At 43.4% G+C, this 16,824-nt stretch overlaps 1 protein-coding gene across 2 annotated transcripts in view; it reads right to left on the minus strand.

Annotated features, from left to right (window-relative positions):
• Positions 1-16,824, minus strand: part of ASAP1 (ArfGAP with SH3 domain, ankyrin repeat and PH domain 1) — a 356,668-nt gene that overhangs the window by 195,822 nt on the left and 144,022 nt on the right. The window lies entirely within an intron of this gene.

Genomic DNA, 16,824 nt, shown 5'->3' on the forward strand with positions numbered 1-16,824 from the left:
GTTCATAGACAACAAGAGAAGCATACCAGTGACCCTAAGCCACACTAGCTCTCCATGTCCAGGGAGTTTAAGACAACAAAAAAGATAAAGGAAAGTTGAGTTGAGGTGAACGAACCGGAAAATTCAATTCGATGCAATCAAAACAAATTCAGAGTATCAACTGCATTTTTGCCACATGGAAAAAATGCTTAGACAGTCCCATCTTGGAAAATGTAAGCAAAACCAAAAAATTTTAAAGCCCAAACGACACACACACAATAAGCAACATGATACTTAAGTGTTCTCATGACAGAAATCCAAAATTGGTGTCACAGTACTCAAAATGTGACAAACACGGCACCAGAAAGGAGAGTCTGATGGGTGGGAATAAAGGAAGTACAGATATAGAAGTGGTTTTCAAATGCTTTAGAAAACATCACAAAAGGCAGCCATTAGCTCACATTTGGAAATGATTTTTGTGAGATCTCTCCCAGGAGTTTCCAAATCTGTCCCCAGATTATATAAATGTCTTCTTCGGCTCATAACGTGTCTGCTCAGAGAGCTGCGGGCATCTGTTGGCCCATCTCACTGAAGTCGGCAGGACAGCTCTCCAACTACAAATGGCATTCACAGAGATGTCAAGAGTGCAGCAAGCCTGCCCCATCTGGGTAGAGCGCAACTGGGCAAAAAAATATATATATATATACTCTTAGCAAGGAAAGAAAGAAATTCTGAGCAGGCTGGTTCTCAATGAGGCTGAACATTCACCTTCCCTGTGCTGTAGAAAATCCAAGGGCCATGTTAATAATAATATATGTAAATTAGCACTAACGTCCTAAATTCTATATGGTATCAAGTAGATAGTAAGAAGGGAACAAGCATAGTAAATAATTATTAGGTAGTGTTATGCCTAATATTTGTCACTATGGTTACATGAAAATTTCCAGAAGAATTTTCTGACTCCAGATCCTTAGACAGGATCTAATTGACCACAGAAAGTTGCAGTCACATTCCGTATTCTAGACATATTTTATTATTTTAGAGGGGTGTGGCAGGTAGGATCCACCATTCCTATGCTAAATGGAAAAGGAAAACATGACCCTCTCCAAAAAACAAATCCACATTTTTTGCTGACATCAACAAGTCAGAGTGGAAACAAAGAAATAAACCAGAGACCCATTGGCTTCTGTTTCATTAGAAACACATGAAGACAATATCTGCCAATGAGAAAACATTCTTCTTTCTTCGCTAATGTCTTCCATGCAAATCAATGTTTCTTTTGTCTTTTCTTTCTTTTCAATACATACCGCCAGATTCTCTAGCTGGGGAATACACATATTTGAAATAAAGGACAAAAATACCCCAAATAATTCCTCAAATAGTCCACACGCATTATATATCCTTGTTAAATCTAATCTAACGCAGGAGTGGAGTACAGGAGAAACCACTGTTGCTTCTGGACCACCTAGCATCCTTTGACCCTACTCAGGAGCCACGTTGAGGGCAGAACTGAATTCAATGAGACAAACCAGGCAGGAGCCCTCATTCACAGGTGAGGAAGCAGAAATGAGGGGAGTTCTAGAAGTTCACGCAGCTAATAAAGCCAACAGACCCAGGTTTCTGACTCTTAGTCTACCTACTTGTCAGGTAAAAGCAAAACCGCCAAACCTCCAGCACTTCATTCTCGATGAGATTGAGAGAGAAAAAATTAACAGAAGTACACAAATCCTACACTTTCCTCTGAACTTTGTGGTTGCTTTAGCCCGGAAACACACGGAGGAGGCAAAGGAAATTACTCTTTTCTCATGTTAGGCCTGAATCGTACAGCCAGCGTTAGGGCTTCTGAAGTTACCCACACCTTCTGCCACAATCTGCTTCTCTGCAAGATGGATCAGCTGTCTCATATGGAGCCTTGAACATAAAAACCAGGAAATATGAGGACCTGGCTCACACCACACTCAAAGTTAATGGCAGGTGTTAGAAACCCACTTCCCAGAGATCTGTAACCATATTTTTAAATGGGGGTGGGGGCCCCTTCCATGGGAATAAAATTTTAAAAGCAGCATGGTGTGGGGAAAACAGATCTGCTTTCAAAACTGAGCATACGGGGTTCAGCAGCTTGGCTGCTTATTAGCTGTGAGCTCTTGAGCAATACGCTAACCTCCCGGCCTTAGTTCCCTCATCTAAAAAATAAACAAATTTGACTAGAGTATTTCTAGGTCTCGCAACTCTAAAAATACTCACTAATTTCTATCAGAGAGATCAGAAAGAGTAAAAGATAAAGGAGTGGAGAGAGAAACAGAGGGAAGTGAAAGTAGGCAAGAAGGGCACATGGGGGTGGGTGGGGTCCACTGAGTAGTGGGGCAACCATAACCAAGAGTGACCCTGCTCTGTGTGGAACCCACTGCCCCCCTTGAACTAATAACCACCATCAAACTTGAGGCTAAAAAGAGATGGGATCTAACTCTGAGCGAACATAGACTTTGTACCAGATTGGAAACCTGAGTCTGGGTCTCAGGTCAGTACGTTTCTGCTGTTACAGAATTTCTCAAACTGCCACCTGAATTCTCCCTATTTTATGTGGTCATCAACAAGAGACAGGCAGGGCTGATGTTCCTGCCTTCATTTTACTGAAAAGGAAACCATGGGTCAGAGGGATCGAGGGGCCTTAAAAGAAGGTCTCAACACCAGTGAGTACCCCAGTGGGACTTGAACGAGGATTATTTTACCTGTGCTCTTCTAATATTCCTTGTCCCTTTTGTCTTTCTTTATTCCTCATCTATGGTTATCAAAAAAATCCATCCTCATAAAACTGGTGACTGACCTCTGGCCTAGAATACAAATTTAGAAAAGTAGTGTGCTATGTATTTATTGTGATTATATTTCCGCAAAACCCTGAGCATGTTAATGTAGATAGAGTCTAACTGTGATAATGGTTACAGCACTCAAAAAAATATTCATTCATTCATTTATTTATTTATGATAGACATAGAGAGAGAGAGAGAGAGAGAGAGAGAGAGAGAGAAGTAGAGACACAGGAGGAGGGAGAAGCAGGCTCCACGCCGGGAGCCCGACGCAGGACTCGATCCCGGGACTCCAGGATCACGCCCTGGGCCAAAGGTAGGCGCTAAACCTCTGAGCCACCCAGGGATCCCCTGGTTACAGCATTTTTGACAGCTAAGTCTTCACAAATTGGCACCAGTGGTGGAAGGTGTTCTCGACACCTGGTCTCCTATGACAGACAGGAGCCAATCATGTCAACACCAGGAGTATAAGGACTAGAAGGTTCTTAGAACACGACTCATGCAATATTAATTTAGTCACTACTGTGAACTCTTTCAGCTTTGAGCCACAGAGTTATTTATCCAAGCCAATACAAGGCAATAGAAAAGTGGGAGAGATGTACATAAACACTCATCAGATACTCTGTTTAAGAATGAAAATTTGTAATGAAATAATAAAAATATCCAGTTACTTAAAATTCAATACAATTATTTATTAGGAGCTGGGAAGGGTATCAAAAGTGAATTTAATTTTCTACATTAGAATTCAACCACATTTAAATTTTTACTGAAATTTACAAACAAACAAAGATATGTGAATATCCCTCTACTGTTCTTCTTAGGCATTAATACCATCATTCCACTTAAAGTAACCCAGAACACATGCAGTGTAACAGGCACTGGTTTGTCCAAGAATGGCTGGACAAACGTGTGTGTTTATAGATTCACTTTTTCCAAATAACGTAACAAACAACATGTTATTTTTCCAAATAACAAGTAGGTTGTGACTATGTGTGTATGTGTATACACACAGAAAACCCATCATATGTGGTGAGGCCTTGTTGGGCAGGAGAACAGAGGTCTGGGGTCAGACAACCTGAGGCATGAAACATTGGACAGGTTGTTTCATCTCAATGACTCAAATACCATGTTGCAAAACGGGGAATGATAAGTAGCCCAGAGGGCTGTTGGAAGGAATAAATAAGCCTGGCACTCAATAAAAGGCAGCTAGCAGTATTAGAGCCCTGCAGACCCACAGAAACAATGATTCCCTACCATTTATGGCTTGTCTTCCTGCTTTTAAGCTTTCACAAATCTCTTTATGGTCAATGCCATCACTACTGCTGGATTTTTTTCCATAGAAAGATTGATGTACACGTATTATTTGGACTCAAAACTTTACTTTCAGGGAAGGGGAGAACTTCTTTTGTTCTTGATTCCCTAACTATGCCAGGGATTCCTGAGAACAGAGGCTTCTACCTCAAAGTCTGGGGACTATGATGCTACCACTAATGTACTGGTTCAGTTTTCCAGACTGGGATATTTATCAAAAGTTAAAAAAAAAAAATTTTTTTTTAAAGCAACTTCATTCATTCTGTTCTGAGACTCATCTATACGATGATGACGTGGAGGACTCAGGGATCAAGATCACAGCCATGGCACATGTTAGCTCATTTTCCTCTAAGAGACTCAGTATCTTATACATGTTCTCCATTTGGCGGTATAGGTTAATTACAATCCAATTTGCTTTGATCACACATTCAAAGCAGAAGTATCTAAGACTCTGCAATTATAGTGTTCCAGGAATTTGCTAATCTATCTGGCAAATAATTATTTCTCTACTTATCGTACCAAATAAGGAAAAAAAGGAGAAACAAAGCGATATTGCAAGTCCATATTTTAGATGTCTTAGTCAAAACTATAAACTTCATTTGTATTTGTATATTTACCCTTCCGTTTTGAAAAATGGCTTAATTATTATCAATCTACTTGCAAAAACAATGGAATCAAAACATTTTAAAAATCTCATCTGAAACTGCTTAAGGTCCACCAACTGCAATAAAACCGGTGTCATCTGCACTCTGCAAGGATATCCATTATCCATCCTGACTCGTGAATGTGATTATGAACACTTAGTAAGATCCTTTTGGCAATCTGAAAGGCTAAATATTTTAAGTGCCCTTCCTTTTCTATAATACATACATGGCTACCCAAAAAGAAAAAAAACAAAACACCTACTCCCAAATAAGACCACCAGAGAATTTAACTAGAAAGACAACCTTCCCCCACGCCCACCGCAGCCACAAATAAGCCGAGGAAAAAAGATGAAACGCATTCATGTTTACTTCCTTTATCAGACACTTTCTGAGTGCCACCTTGATTTGGGTGCCAAGAGTACAAAAATAAGTAAACACATTCTCTGACCTCAATAGGTTCACAGATAGGAAAGCAAAGCCTAGCATCAATCACATGAGCACAGGGGGTTAAGCTGTAGGAGGGCAAGTTTATGAGGGTGTTAGAGCCTCACATTTGGAATTAAGACAAATCGGGATTCAAACCACTTGTTAGGAAACTTCTCACGTAACTGGAGAAGCTGATGCTGGAAGACAGACTTAAAAGACTACAAAAGAAGTCTCCTCTTCTCTCTCTCCCTCCAGTACTCTCCCTTTCAGTTGAGAATCATCCTCCATGGCTCTGTGCTCTGGCCTCCCCTGGAAATGGGGAGGTATGTGGCATGGAATCCGTCCATGGTAGTATTAGGGTGCAAAGGTTTACAAATGTCACTAATGCCAGGTAGGGCATATTAAATAAGAAAAAAAAAAGTTCTTTCATGGCATTCGAGCTAAAAATATCAAACTAATGATCAATTTGGTTGAACAGTTACCCATCAGAGTATGGACACTCCTGGGGAAATGATATTAAAAAAAAAAAAAAAGCATTCCTTTTTCCACGAATCACACAAATCATTGAAAACAGAAAGAGGGTAGAGGTAGAAGATGATACAGATTGGAAACCAAGGGGTCACACATGCAGATGTTTACTGGAGCCAGGTAGATAATGATAATAAGAGACATTATCAGAGCTTGATAAGATCTGTTACAGGAAGAGGGTATGACTGTGGCCATCATGGGAACAACATGCACCACTTATGAAAGGTAGCTACTAGGTTAAGAGAGTTGTGTTACCCAATTGATTTTTCAAAACAAACGAGAAACTTACTATCTCTGTGAAATTTCTTGACACTTAAATGACAGCAACCAGGTGAAATTTGGTTGAACATAGAGAATGTCTATGGGCTGGACATGGTTAGCGGGCACTACATTGTGAGCTCTGCAGTGACCACTGTAGGAAGGAGAAAAACTATATCCTCACAGCCTGGCATAGTCAGGAGCACTCTGCAGAGACCACGGGATCTGGGAGCAGCTCTAATGGATGGTTGGGAGTAGGCGGCTAGAGAAGAATGGGGAGGCCAAGGGAAGGCCAGGAGGTGAGGACACTGTTTGGGAGTGCAGACAAGGAGACAACCTGATAAAAAAGTGACAGGTGCATCTGGATATAGAAGAAGGATCAGATAGTAGAGGCCTAAAAATCAAGCAGAAGAACTCAGATCTGGTTTGATGGCAAAGTAGAATACTCTCACTAGTTGCCTAAACAGAAAAGCCAGACTAAATTCCCAGTGACTGGGGGCTTAAAACCCATGCCTGGATGGAAGGCAAAGTCTTCGTGAGCACATTAGTTTGAGGAGCTTCAGAACAAGCAGTCAGACTTCTCTAATGTAGGGAATCACCAGGAAGCAGGAGGAACTCATCTGGAGAGCCCACAAGTGGACATTTCATGGACTGTATGGATGTTCCCCCATGAGGATATGATCAGGATTGCTCACTGCCACTATCATATCCTCCCTAAACCGCCAGTTCGCTGGCATGGCAGGCAGACATCCTCATAGACAGGACCCATCCCCAGAAAGGGGCCGAAGTGGCGAAGTGGCCAATGAGACGTGCAGTGTTTCTTGAAAGTTTTGGGCAAAAATTCTGTACATAAAATCTAGAAACTCAGTAATCATACCCCCAGATCTCAAACACTGGGCAAATGGGAACAAGAAAAGGAACACTAGGCAAACAAGTATTCCAAAAATAGCTAGACCCCACAAATTGGATTTATAACTGGATTCAAGCGATCATGTGTAGTGTGATTCGGCCCACAGGGTGCAAGGCTCAACTGAAGGCCAGAAAGGCCAAATTGTGATAACTATGCTTTTCCCGTAAAGGTGATGAGGGAGCCCAAGGAAGATTTTAAGCAGGGAGAGCTGTGTTTTATGAACAAGCGCTAACAGGACTAGGCTGAGAATAAGAAGGGATGAGCCAGGGTACAGCTGGGAAGTGTGAAGACTAGTGTCGCCACTCAATGAGACCAACAGCTTCCTCTAGTTACGTCTGAAATTCACTGACAATGAACCATGGTGACCACAGATGGACTGTGATGGTTAAGATGCAGCTGGTGGGGGTGAGGGGGAATTTAGCAATGCAGTTCTAAGGATCTCAGCAGTCACCAATGGAGCATGACAGCTTTGCAAAGAAAACGTCTTTCCTGACAACCCCTCCCTCCACAAAGAAACTGTGATCAATTCTCCTCAGGAGACAGTGAAACTGCTCATTCCTTTCTACTCCTTCTTCCCATTCATCCTAAGTACGTGGCTGCACATAATCCTTGGGCCTAATACCAATGAAAGAGGAATGGGAACCTCTCTGCCCCACAACTCAAAGTCAAGACCAGGGGCTAACAGTGACGGTCCTAGTGGTTTCTTAACACCTGAATCTTCCCTGACTGCAAATTTAGAGTGAATTACTTCAGGACACACTAGACCAACAAGAAAGGGAAGGCCTGGCAACCAACACTCACTTTCTCACAGGAAGCATGAAGAGGAAGGATTAGCAAAAATAAATACTAGGACATAGTAGTAATGACTTTAAATAGTCCACCCTCCTTATGGAATTTCTAGAAACACGCACAAATAAAAATTTAATACTCAAGGAGTTTTTAACCATTAAGTTAGAAAGAAAAGAAAGGAAGAGAAAAGAAAAAGAAAGGAAAGAAAAGGCCTGGTGCCAACCTGTGAGCACTAGTGAACATGGAATCTCATGAATGAAGAGAATTTTGTGTATGTCGGCCAAAACAAAATGATCTTATCACTAGAATAATTTTTGGTTGTCTAAATAAAACCAAGGAAAAATGTAATTATAATCATATTTATCTATTCAAGAGCAAGCTTCAAAAAATTTTTTGTTTTAATTACTGAAATGGAGAGTCCTCATATGTGCAGCAGCTAAAATACCCAGCCAACAGTAACCCTGGTATCTTTGGAAAATGGAACAAGCACAACAGGTTGGTTTGTTTTTTGGAGAGCTCTAGGAAGGCACCCATGATCAGTGTCAATCTGGTGTTCAAACTCGGACTAAAAGCTGGTATCGGTTTTTGGGTTCCACAGGCAGTAGCCAGATTTTTCTTTACAAATGTGAAATATTTTTGTATGCCTATCACAGTGGAAGGTTTGCTGCTACTGCTTTCTGCTCTAACAGTATTGTGTTTTAACCCTGCTGAGAAGTGCACCCATAGTGCTCCACAGAGGGATTAAAGATAAACAAAAAATAAGGAGCCAAGGCCTGAGTGGCACAGATACAATAAATACTTCAGCACCTACCTTGCATTAGAAAATCACCAAATAATGACAGATTTCTGAAATGTCTATTCTTTCCAGCTCTCAGTTACGGAGCACCTAGTAGTGCCAGGTATGGAGCTGGGAGGGAACATATACAGTCTCCCTCAATCTTCATGAGACATTTACCAGGAAGAATTACTCTATCTCCCAGACAAAGAAAAACAAGGCTGGGAGAAGCCTGGTGATGTGCTCCACATCTCAGAGCAAGTTTTGGGAACGGGGACGGCCTCTGGTACAACATGCCCCCTCCTGCCCCACGCTAACGAGGAGCTTGGCTGAAAGTGGGGCCGTGATAAGAAGCAGCTACAACACAAACTGACAAAATTGCTCTCAATGAACGAAAAACAAAGTTGGCATTCATTCTGATGTTTATCTCACCATTTTTATGAGATTCTATTTCCACTCAGTGTCAGCCCATTGCTTAGTTCGATATTAAAAAAACAAAAAACAAAAAAATATTCACAGAATGAGGAGTCACAGCAGCGGGAAGAACCCTTTGATGTACCGATGGTGGCGTGGTTACAGACGTTTCCAGAGGCCAGAACTCCTGCAGCTTTCACTCCACTTGAGCAAGAGACTTCCTACTGTGTGTTTCAGGTCCCTCCTCTGTAAAATGAGGGTGGCTGCAAGGCCTTCCAGGAGCATAGGCGTAAAGAGCACCCAGCATGTGCCTGACACCCAATTAGTGCCCAGGAAGCCACCGCCAGCTCCTGCATGCTTGTACTTAGAGCAGCGTGGAGGTGGCCCTTCGAGATGCAGAGCATCCAACATATTTACTGGACTTAACGCAGCATTCGGCTGTCTCCGTGATACACAAGCGAGCGGGTGCCCTTACTATCCATGTGCTCAGCCTTAGGAAATGACACGGAAGCAAATGTCTTCGCCCTTGGGCAGCATGAGCCCAGGCGCCGGTTCATGAACATGGTAAGACAGAGTGACACTGGAGGACACGCTCAGGAGGGCGCAGATCTTCATGCCAAAGGGAGGTGCCTCAGATGGAGGAACGGCTGACCCAGGTATAAAGGGGAGCAAGCACAACTTGGGGGATTGATTCTCTGTGGGCCAGCCTGCAGGGAGCCTGAGGAAGTCCCGCTCAGCAGGGCAGGGAGTGCCCCCAGGCCCATCAGGCAGCCCTGGAACAAAGCTGAGGGACAGGGAGGAGTGTGGTACGAGAAGAGAACCAGACAGAGGCTGTGAAGCTGAATTATTTGATTCTAATCAAACAAAACTGACTGCATACACACCTCCAGGTCAGGGGCTGAGGCTCACAGGTATTTGCATGTTCCCTTCCCAAGGCCTGTGCCTGGACAGGCAGGTATCAGGTAGAGGGATGGAAGGACCACAGGAAGGATAGTGGGTAATGATAAAGACAGGATAGGTGAGGTCTGTGCAGGTTAGGGAGACCCTGAACCAGTGGAACATGCACCAATATAGAGGTGGCAAGCACGCAGTCATTCAGTCATGCCCTCCTGGATAGCACTGAGCGTCCTGTCCAATTTGTCCATCTAATCTACCTATCTACCCATCTATCTGTGAGGAGGGCACTGAGATGATTTGTCGGGGAGGCCTAGTTAGGCTACATTTTCTAACCCAAGGGAAACACAGTGAGATGAGGATATAAACTCTGAGGGCCAGGGACTGAAACTTAGTCCTGGCAGCAAATCACCCAAACTATGCACTTGTTTCTCATCTACGAACTAGGAGTAAGGCCAGTCTCACATGGCTGGTGTGCAAAATGGCAGAGCTAGATTATGTTAGGGGCCATAATTCTGTCACAGTTTACACAGCATTACTATGAGAAACTCCCACAGGGTCATCCAGGCCTTGGTTTTGTCAACTCTATATCCCTAGCCCTTCCCACTTGGCCTAGGACATAGGAGGGGCCCAGGGAAGGTTTGATAAATTGACCTGATGTTTCTCTAAAATTTCACATGTTGTCCCATCGGGTCCCTGCAATGAACCTCCACTGGCCCAGGTCCCTCTCCCTGGAATGCTCCACACACAGTCAATTAAGCAACAAGCAGCAAAGAGGTATCCCAAAGCCCCACCTTCAAGCTCTGTTCCAATCTTCCTACAGGAATGCCCCCATGGAACCCTTCTCCCTTTGCTGAGGTTTGCTGAGCCACAGGCATACAGGTCCCTCAAGTCACATTAAATGTCTCTCCTAATTAATGCAAATGTGGAAAGCTTCTCTCTTCAACCAAACTGGAAACTGCTTGAGACTTTTCATCTCAGGCTTTTTTTTTTTTTTTTTTTTTTAATAAGACTGGGACTTTTAATGCATTTTTAACCTTTTGGTTCTAGTATATAACTTCAAAGGCATCATTCCTCAATTTAGTTCTCCAAAATGTACTCATCGGAATAATTCCGTTGTTTTGCAACAACTGCTACTGAAAAACATCCTCTGTTAAAACAACTGTTAATAAAAGAGTATTTCAGAGAGCATACAGAGCCTCTCTGACAGGTAGGACCTCTCTGCTAATGCTTACCAGGAAATGGTTCATTTGGGGCTGAAGTGTCTCACCTGTAGTCATGCCTTTACAGAGCTCAGCCAGCAATTACACATTTGCTCTGAGACTGAGGGAGAAAAGAACATTTAGGAGTTTAGTCTGCATATTCATTCAATAAATAGGCATTAACCTAAAAATTACTCTTGTTTAAAATTAAAATTAACCTAGAAAGCCAGAGTCCTTGGAGTTAACCATAGGGTTTTATGGCACAGCTGAGGAGGTCCTCTTTAGATGCATAATGGGCACCAGGGTGGCTCAGTCAGTTGAACTTCGACTCTTGATTTAGGCTCAGGTTATGATCTCAGGGTCCTGGGATGGAGCCCCACATCAGTCTCCACTCTCAGTAGGGTGTCTGCTTCAGGATTTTCTCTCCCTCTGCCCCATTCCCTGCTTGCCTGAGCATGCTGGTGCATGCACTAATAATAAACAAATCTTAAAAAAAAAAAAAAAAAAAGGGTGCATACCTGAACCAGGGTTTTATGATGTCCTAGTCTAGCCTAGTCTGCGTGGGGATCTGTACCTGACTTCATAAAGAGACATCTAAATCCTTCTGGCTACCCTTCATTCCAGTGGTGGTCATTCCTCCCAGGCCGTGGGCCCATCTATGAGGCTCTTCAAAATGTCAAAGCCCTTCCACCAATCCCAACCCTTGCTGATCTTTACCTCAGGACTATTTGCTTGCAGGTGCTTTGAACCACCGCAAAATCTTGCATTTTAATACATAGGATGTTACTTCTCCTTCCTTTCCTTGTGCCAGGAAGGCACGAACAATTTTAATATCATATATACTGTCCCCCCTTGTTCCGGGCATGCTTTTAAGCCGATAACATGTACCTTGGGTTAAGGGGAGTAAGGATTATAAGGGCTCTTGACGCATTCAACACAGCATTTTAACGAAGACTTTACAAATACGAGCTACTTTTCTTCTAAAACTAAAGATCGTTTTGTAGGCTCAGAAACAGAAAAGATGAGTTGCCAAGTTACCATTTCAGGAATCCAGTTATCTTGACTTTTCCCCTGGGGCTTGCCTCTGCAGCAGCTAAAAAAGAACCTCAGATTCTTGTATATATTCACATACCCCTCCAGCCAAACAAACGAGGGAAAGTAGCATGTACATGGACACATTACACAGTGCTCTCAGAATGTGAATGTCAAGTTCTCCTGTTGAAAAAACTCAGAGATGAAACCAGGATTGACACTCAAAAGAAAAATGCTGGAGCCAGAAATAGACAGTTGCTAGAGTATATATTCCAAGGGAATTAATTCCAGAGAAAAAAAATTATGTAAGACCCAGGCCAAATACTTTCTTGTTCATCTGCCCCCTCACCTCTGCCTCCACATGTAATCTAGGACTTACGCTTCTAAATAGGGAAAAGGTCCACAGAAAGTCCTCTTCTGTTACACAGCAAAAACACTTTGAGTGCTGTTTATTAGTGGAGTGAACATACGAAACAGGTTTCATTCACACCTTGAAAAAGCGGCCGAAGCCCCCATGTACTTAGAGGGGGGTAAGATTTGTTCCCACTTACATTTCCAGACATAATTCATTAGATCCCAAGCCACCATATGTTAAAGTTCTCCAAACTGTGGAAAAGCCTGGTCACTCTCAGGCTTCCTAGAATGTCATCTGTTACATTCCACTGGTTACAAGGGGACCGGTGGAAACTTGAGGAAAGATAACGTGCAAGCATTCCACATAAACTGTAGCCATGTTTATTCACTGTAATGGATCCCACCACCCTGAAGCCCCAGGTGAGACCTCCCTTTCCTTAAAATGCTTTCCCAAAAGTTACTGAAGTGGAGCCAAACTACAAATTTTATCTGCCACCTTTATACTTCCTGCTCCCCTCTTTCAGATTCTATTAAAAAAATCCTTAAAAAGTAGACAATGGGGTTATGGGTGAGAAAAGAAAAAAGAGAGTCTGGATCATGCATACGTGCATGCATTCATACATTTAACATGTATGCAGGGCCCAAACAAGCCAGGTTCTGGGGTATAGGAGTGAACAGGAGTCTTTCTAGGTCCCCAGGGAGCTTCTGGGCTGCCTGGGTAGGTGGGTCCTAAGGCAGGTAGTTGAGATGTAAGGATCAGCTTTGTAACAGGAGCACGAGTGAAAATAAACACTAATGGGGCAAACAACTATCTGTTCTCTCCACCCACTGGAGGTTGTGCAGAGCAGGATCCTCTGAGCTGGGCTACAAGGGAAAAACGGTTTGCTGTTCCAGGCTCTAAATCAGAAACAGCCACAAAACTTTCCAAAAGTTGATGACCGCAGAATTCCGTTCCTGGTCCAGATTCTTCTCCGCCTAAAACCGTCTCATATACCCTGTGTGTGCCAACCCAAGAGCAGTGGCATTGATAGAGGACTTCTGCTATCTCAATATGGAAACATTAGATGATTAAAACACACACACACACACACACACACACACACACATAAAGCTCTGAATTTGGAGTTTTAAGACTTAGGTTCAAATAGTGTGAGAACATTTCACTATGTGACTCCAGGCATGTCACATCATCTCTCCATCCTTCACTTTTATTACCTATAAAGCAGAGACTGCTGTGGCACTGGAGGAGAGGAGTATATAGCAATGGCTTTTAACTCTAACGTCCTATTGTTTTCATCAGCAATCACACCGCCTTCATGCACTTAGCAGCTCAGTCTGGAATTCTGTTGCTCACGATGTTTGGCAAGTATTAAGAAGTAAGGAAAAGTAGCCCTAACTGCACTGCTCAACAGCAGACAACTGTAATAATATTCTTGTTCCTAGGCTCAGCATCTACAGAATGGCCCTGTGTTTTCTGAAGTTTGCTTCCCACACTGCATACAAACACCTGGGGATCTAGTTAAAATCCAGATCTGATTCAATAGATCCAGAATAGAGACTAGCCTTTCTAAGAAGCTCCCAGGTGACATGGATGCCACCGGTCCCCATGCCCCACAGTGAGTACAAGAGACTGAGGGATTCACCAAGAGCCTTTCAAACCTTGATTGGCTGCCCCACAGATAAGAGTGGATTCAGTCACTTGAAGTAGCACTTGAATTTCTAGCTCTTTCCTAACCTCCAATATCCATCCCCGGCTCCCCACCAAACTACCATTTCTGAAAGCAAACTCCCTCATGATATACATTACATCACCCTTCAGTCACAGAGCAGTGATGAAACATTCTCAGGTCCAACCAGCTTAGAATGACAGCACAAGGTCCAATTCTGACACCAAAGTCAGAAGTAGTGAGGACACCCCCAACCCTAGCATCATGAACCACACAGCTGGGGAAGGATTTCAAAATCAGCTTTGTGCTCCACAGCTTCAAAGGCCAACACCTGTCCTTGGGTCACTTTCCCTGGATTATGTTGGTAAATGATCGTATCTCACAAGATGATATATAAATGCCTTTGGTGTATTAAGTGCCTATGGCCTCCTTTGCCTGGCACAACACTAGGTACCCAGGTATCTGTGTAGGAAATGAAGGCAATAAATAAAATAACTCACCAACATTTAATAAATGTGTACCACGGATGTGCCTTACAATGGCCTAGGTATGGAGGGAAGCAATGATGTGCTGGGTGAGGCTGCGCAGTAGCCACTAACACAACGGGAGCCCCTCCATGAGTGCCGGGCTCTCTGCTAATACTCTGGGTCATTATCTCACTTCTCCACCCCATATGAATGTCCCCGTGCCATAGATGAGGAAATGGGACAACATAATCAAACGCTTTGTGTCAGGAAATGGCGCTTACTGTTAGAAGTAACTTTTCTCTCAATAAACCACAGAGGGTTTTTCCACTCAATAACCAAAACGAACTGCCTTTTGTCCACTGTGAAGAGATCTGAGAGTTGAACACTTATGATTTTCATAGGATGAGTGTGCAGCACCTGGTGACAGGACCCAAAAGAGAGTGAAAGCAAGGGGCGTAGAAGATAGCAGTTCCGCTGGTGCCTTAGTTATATCCCCTGTACCTCGTGAAGTCCACCTTCTTAAGCCACCCCGGCCTTTCCCTCACCATATGCTAATTACAGAAGGACAGAGTTGGGTTTGAAACCCAAATCCAGCACATTATCAGGTGTACCTCCTGTCATCTCCTGGTGACAGCAACAGTGTCTTCCTGAGACTGTTGGAGAGAGTCCACAAGACAATGTGAAGTCCAAAGACTTCACGGTGACTGAAGTGTCCAGCGCACAGTGGCCTTCCCGCAGGTCTAGGCTCTCTGCTCTCCCACCAGGGCCACTGATTTGCTCCTGGTGAGGGAGAATCAAGAGTCATGTGTCCCCACCTGACCCAAAAACAGAGAACCACTTTAACACAAGTCAAGCCAGCCAAAGGCCAACTCTAGCAGCCACTTAAAGTCACAGTCTAATTACTGAGGCAAATGACAAGTGACTCTCTGGTTTAACTTGGAAGAGAATGGAAGCCATTAAGAAGATGATGAGATGCCTTCTTTTTAAAATGACCGTATCTGGAAGTCAAGATGATGAACAAAGCCAATCTATGGGAATGTGGAGAGGGCCTAGCATACAGCAGAGAGGGCAATAATAAAGATGTCCTAAATTTTCTCCCAGAAAAATTTAGAGCCCTGACGTTAACTCCTTTTTCAGCAAAGACTGTACTAGAGTCATTACCCAGGAACTATTATGGAAAAGCAGTGGTTTCTGAATCACACAGAGCTGGATTCCTTAAGTTCTGACACTTACCAGTGGTGTGACCCTAGGCAAGCTCCATAAAAATCCTTAGCCAGGCTGTTCTCACCTATAAAACAGGAATAACAATGCTTGCCCTAGAGTTACCACAAGGTTTAAATGAAATAATGTATACAAAACATCTGGCAAAAAAAAAAAAAGAAAAAAGAAAAAAAAAGAAACGCAATGAATGCAGCTGTTAACTACACGTGTCCAGTCCCTGGGAGGCTCTTGTAATAAGCTGCAAACCTGCTGATGGGCACGAGGTGGGCCCAACGCTGTGCTATTATCTGTGCTGTCACTGGTCTTCAGAATGGTTCCTAAAAATGTCACGAAGCTGTGGCACAAGAAGATTTGTAATAATCAGTCCTTAACTAGATTTCATGGAGATTTCAGGAACATTTCTGGACCAGGTCCGGGCGGTAGTACACTGCAAAGTGATATATATTAAGTTTAGGAGCTGGGCTCTATTAAACAGAATTTTTTTTTTCTTTTTCAGTTCCACTTCTGCTCCCAAAGCCCTTCCTTTGATAGGTCCCCAAATACCACCCATTAGAGAAGACTGCTGGATTCTCCTGTAATGAGCAAAGGGCCACCTCGCTCTCCTGTGAAACCCCAGCCCAAGCCTTTCCTGGGAGCTGGTCAGACTTTAATGCCTCAACTCATCTCTTCTCACAAGAAACCTCAGACCTGTCGAAACTCAGCCTTCTTTTCTGTATGCAGTCTTGCTCAGGGTACTGACTTCTTAAAGATTCTCCACTCTGAGGATGGCACTTCCCGCAAGCAGAGATTTAGCTGACTGAATACCAGATAAAGTGGATGTTTGCACCTGGATGCTTCTCTGTAATAAAGCAGGTTCTCCTTCATGAGATTTGCCCTTAGCTCCCTGAATGGGCTGCTCACCTCCCCGGGCAGAGTTCTTAGGGGGAATGGTAAGCAGGCTCGCCTGCATTATTTAAATCGTTCTTTCCACCTTCGCTTTCCTCTTTTCTTTTCCTAAGCCTGTGTTGTTACCTCGCTGAGCAGAAGCTGGAAGATGATGGCTCATTACATTTCCCCGTTCAAATATTAACCTCCTGTCACGCTCCAATCCTGCATCTAGGAAGGGTGGCTTTGTACCACCTTGCCCACTCCCGTGTTTCTTCAGAGCAC

This window comes from Canis aureus, chromosome 14 (assembly GCF_053574225.1).
Source record: "Canis aureus isolate CA01 chromosome 14, VMU_Caureus_v.1.0, whole genome shotgun sequence".
In the NCBI taxonomy this organism is placed as follows: Eukaryota; Metazoa; Chordata; class Mammalia; order Carnivora; family Canidae; genus Canis; species Canis aureus.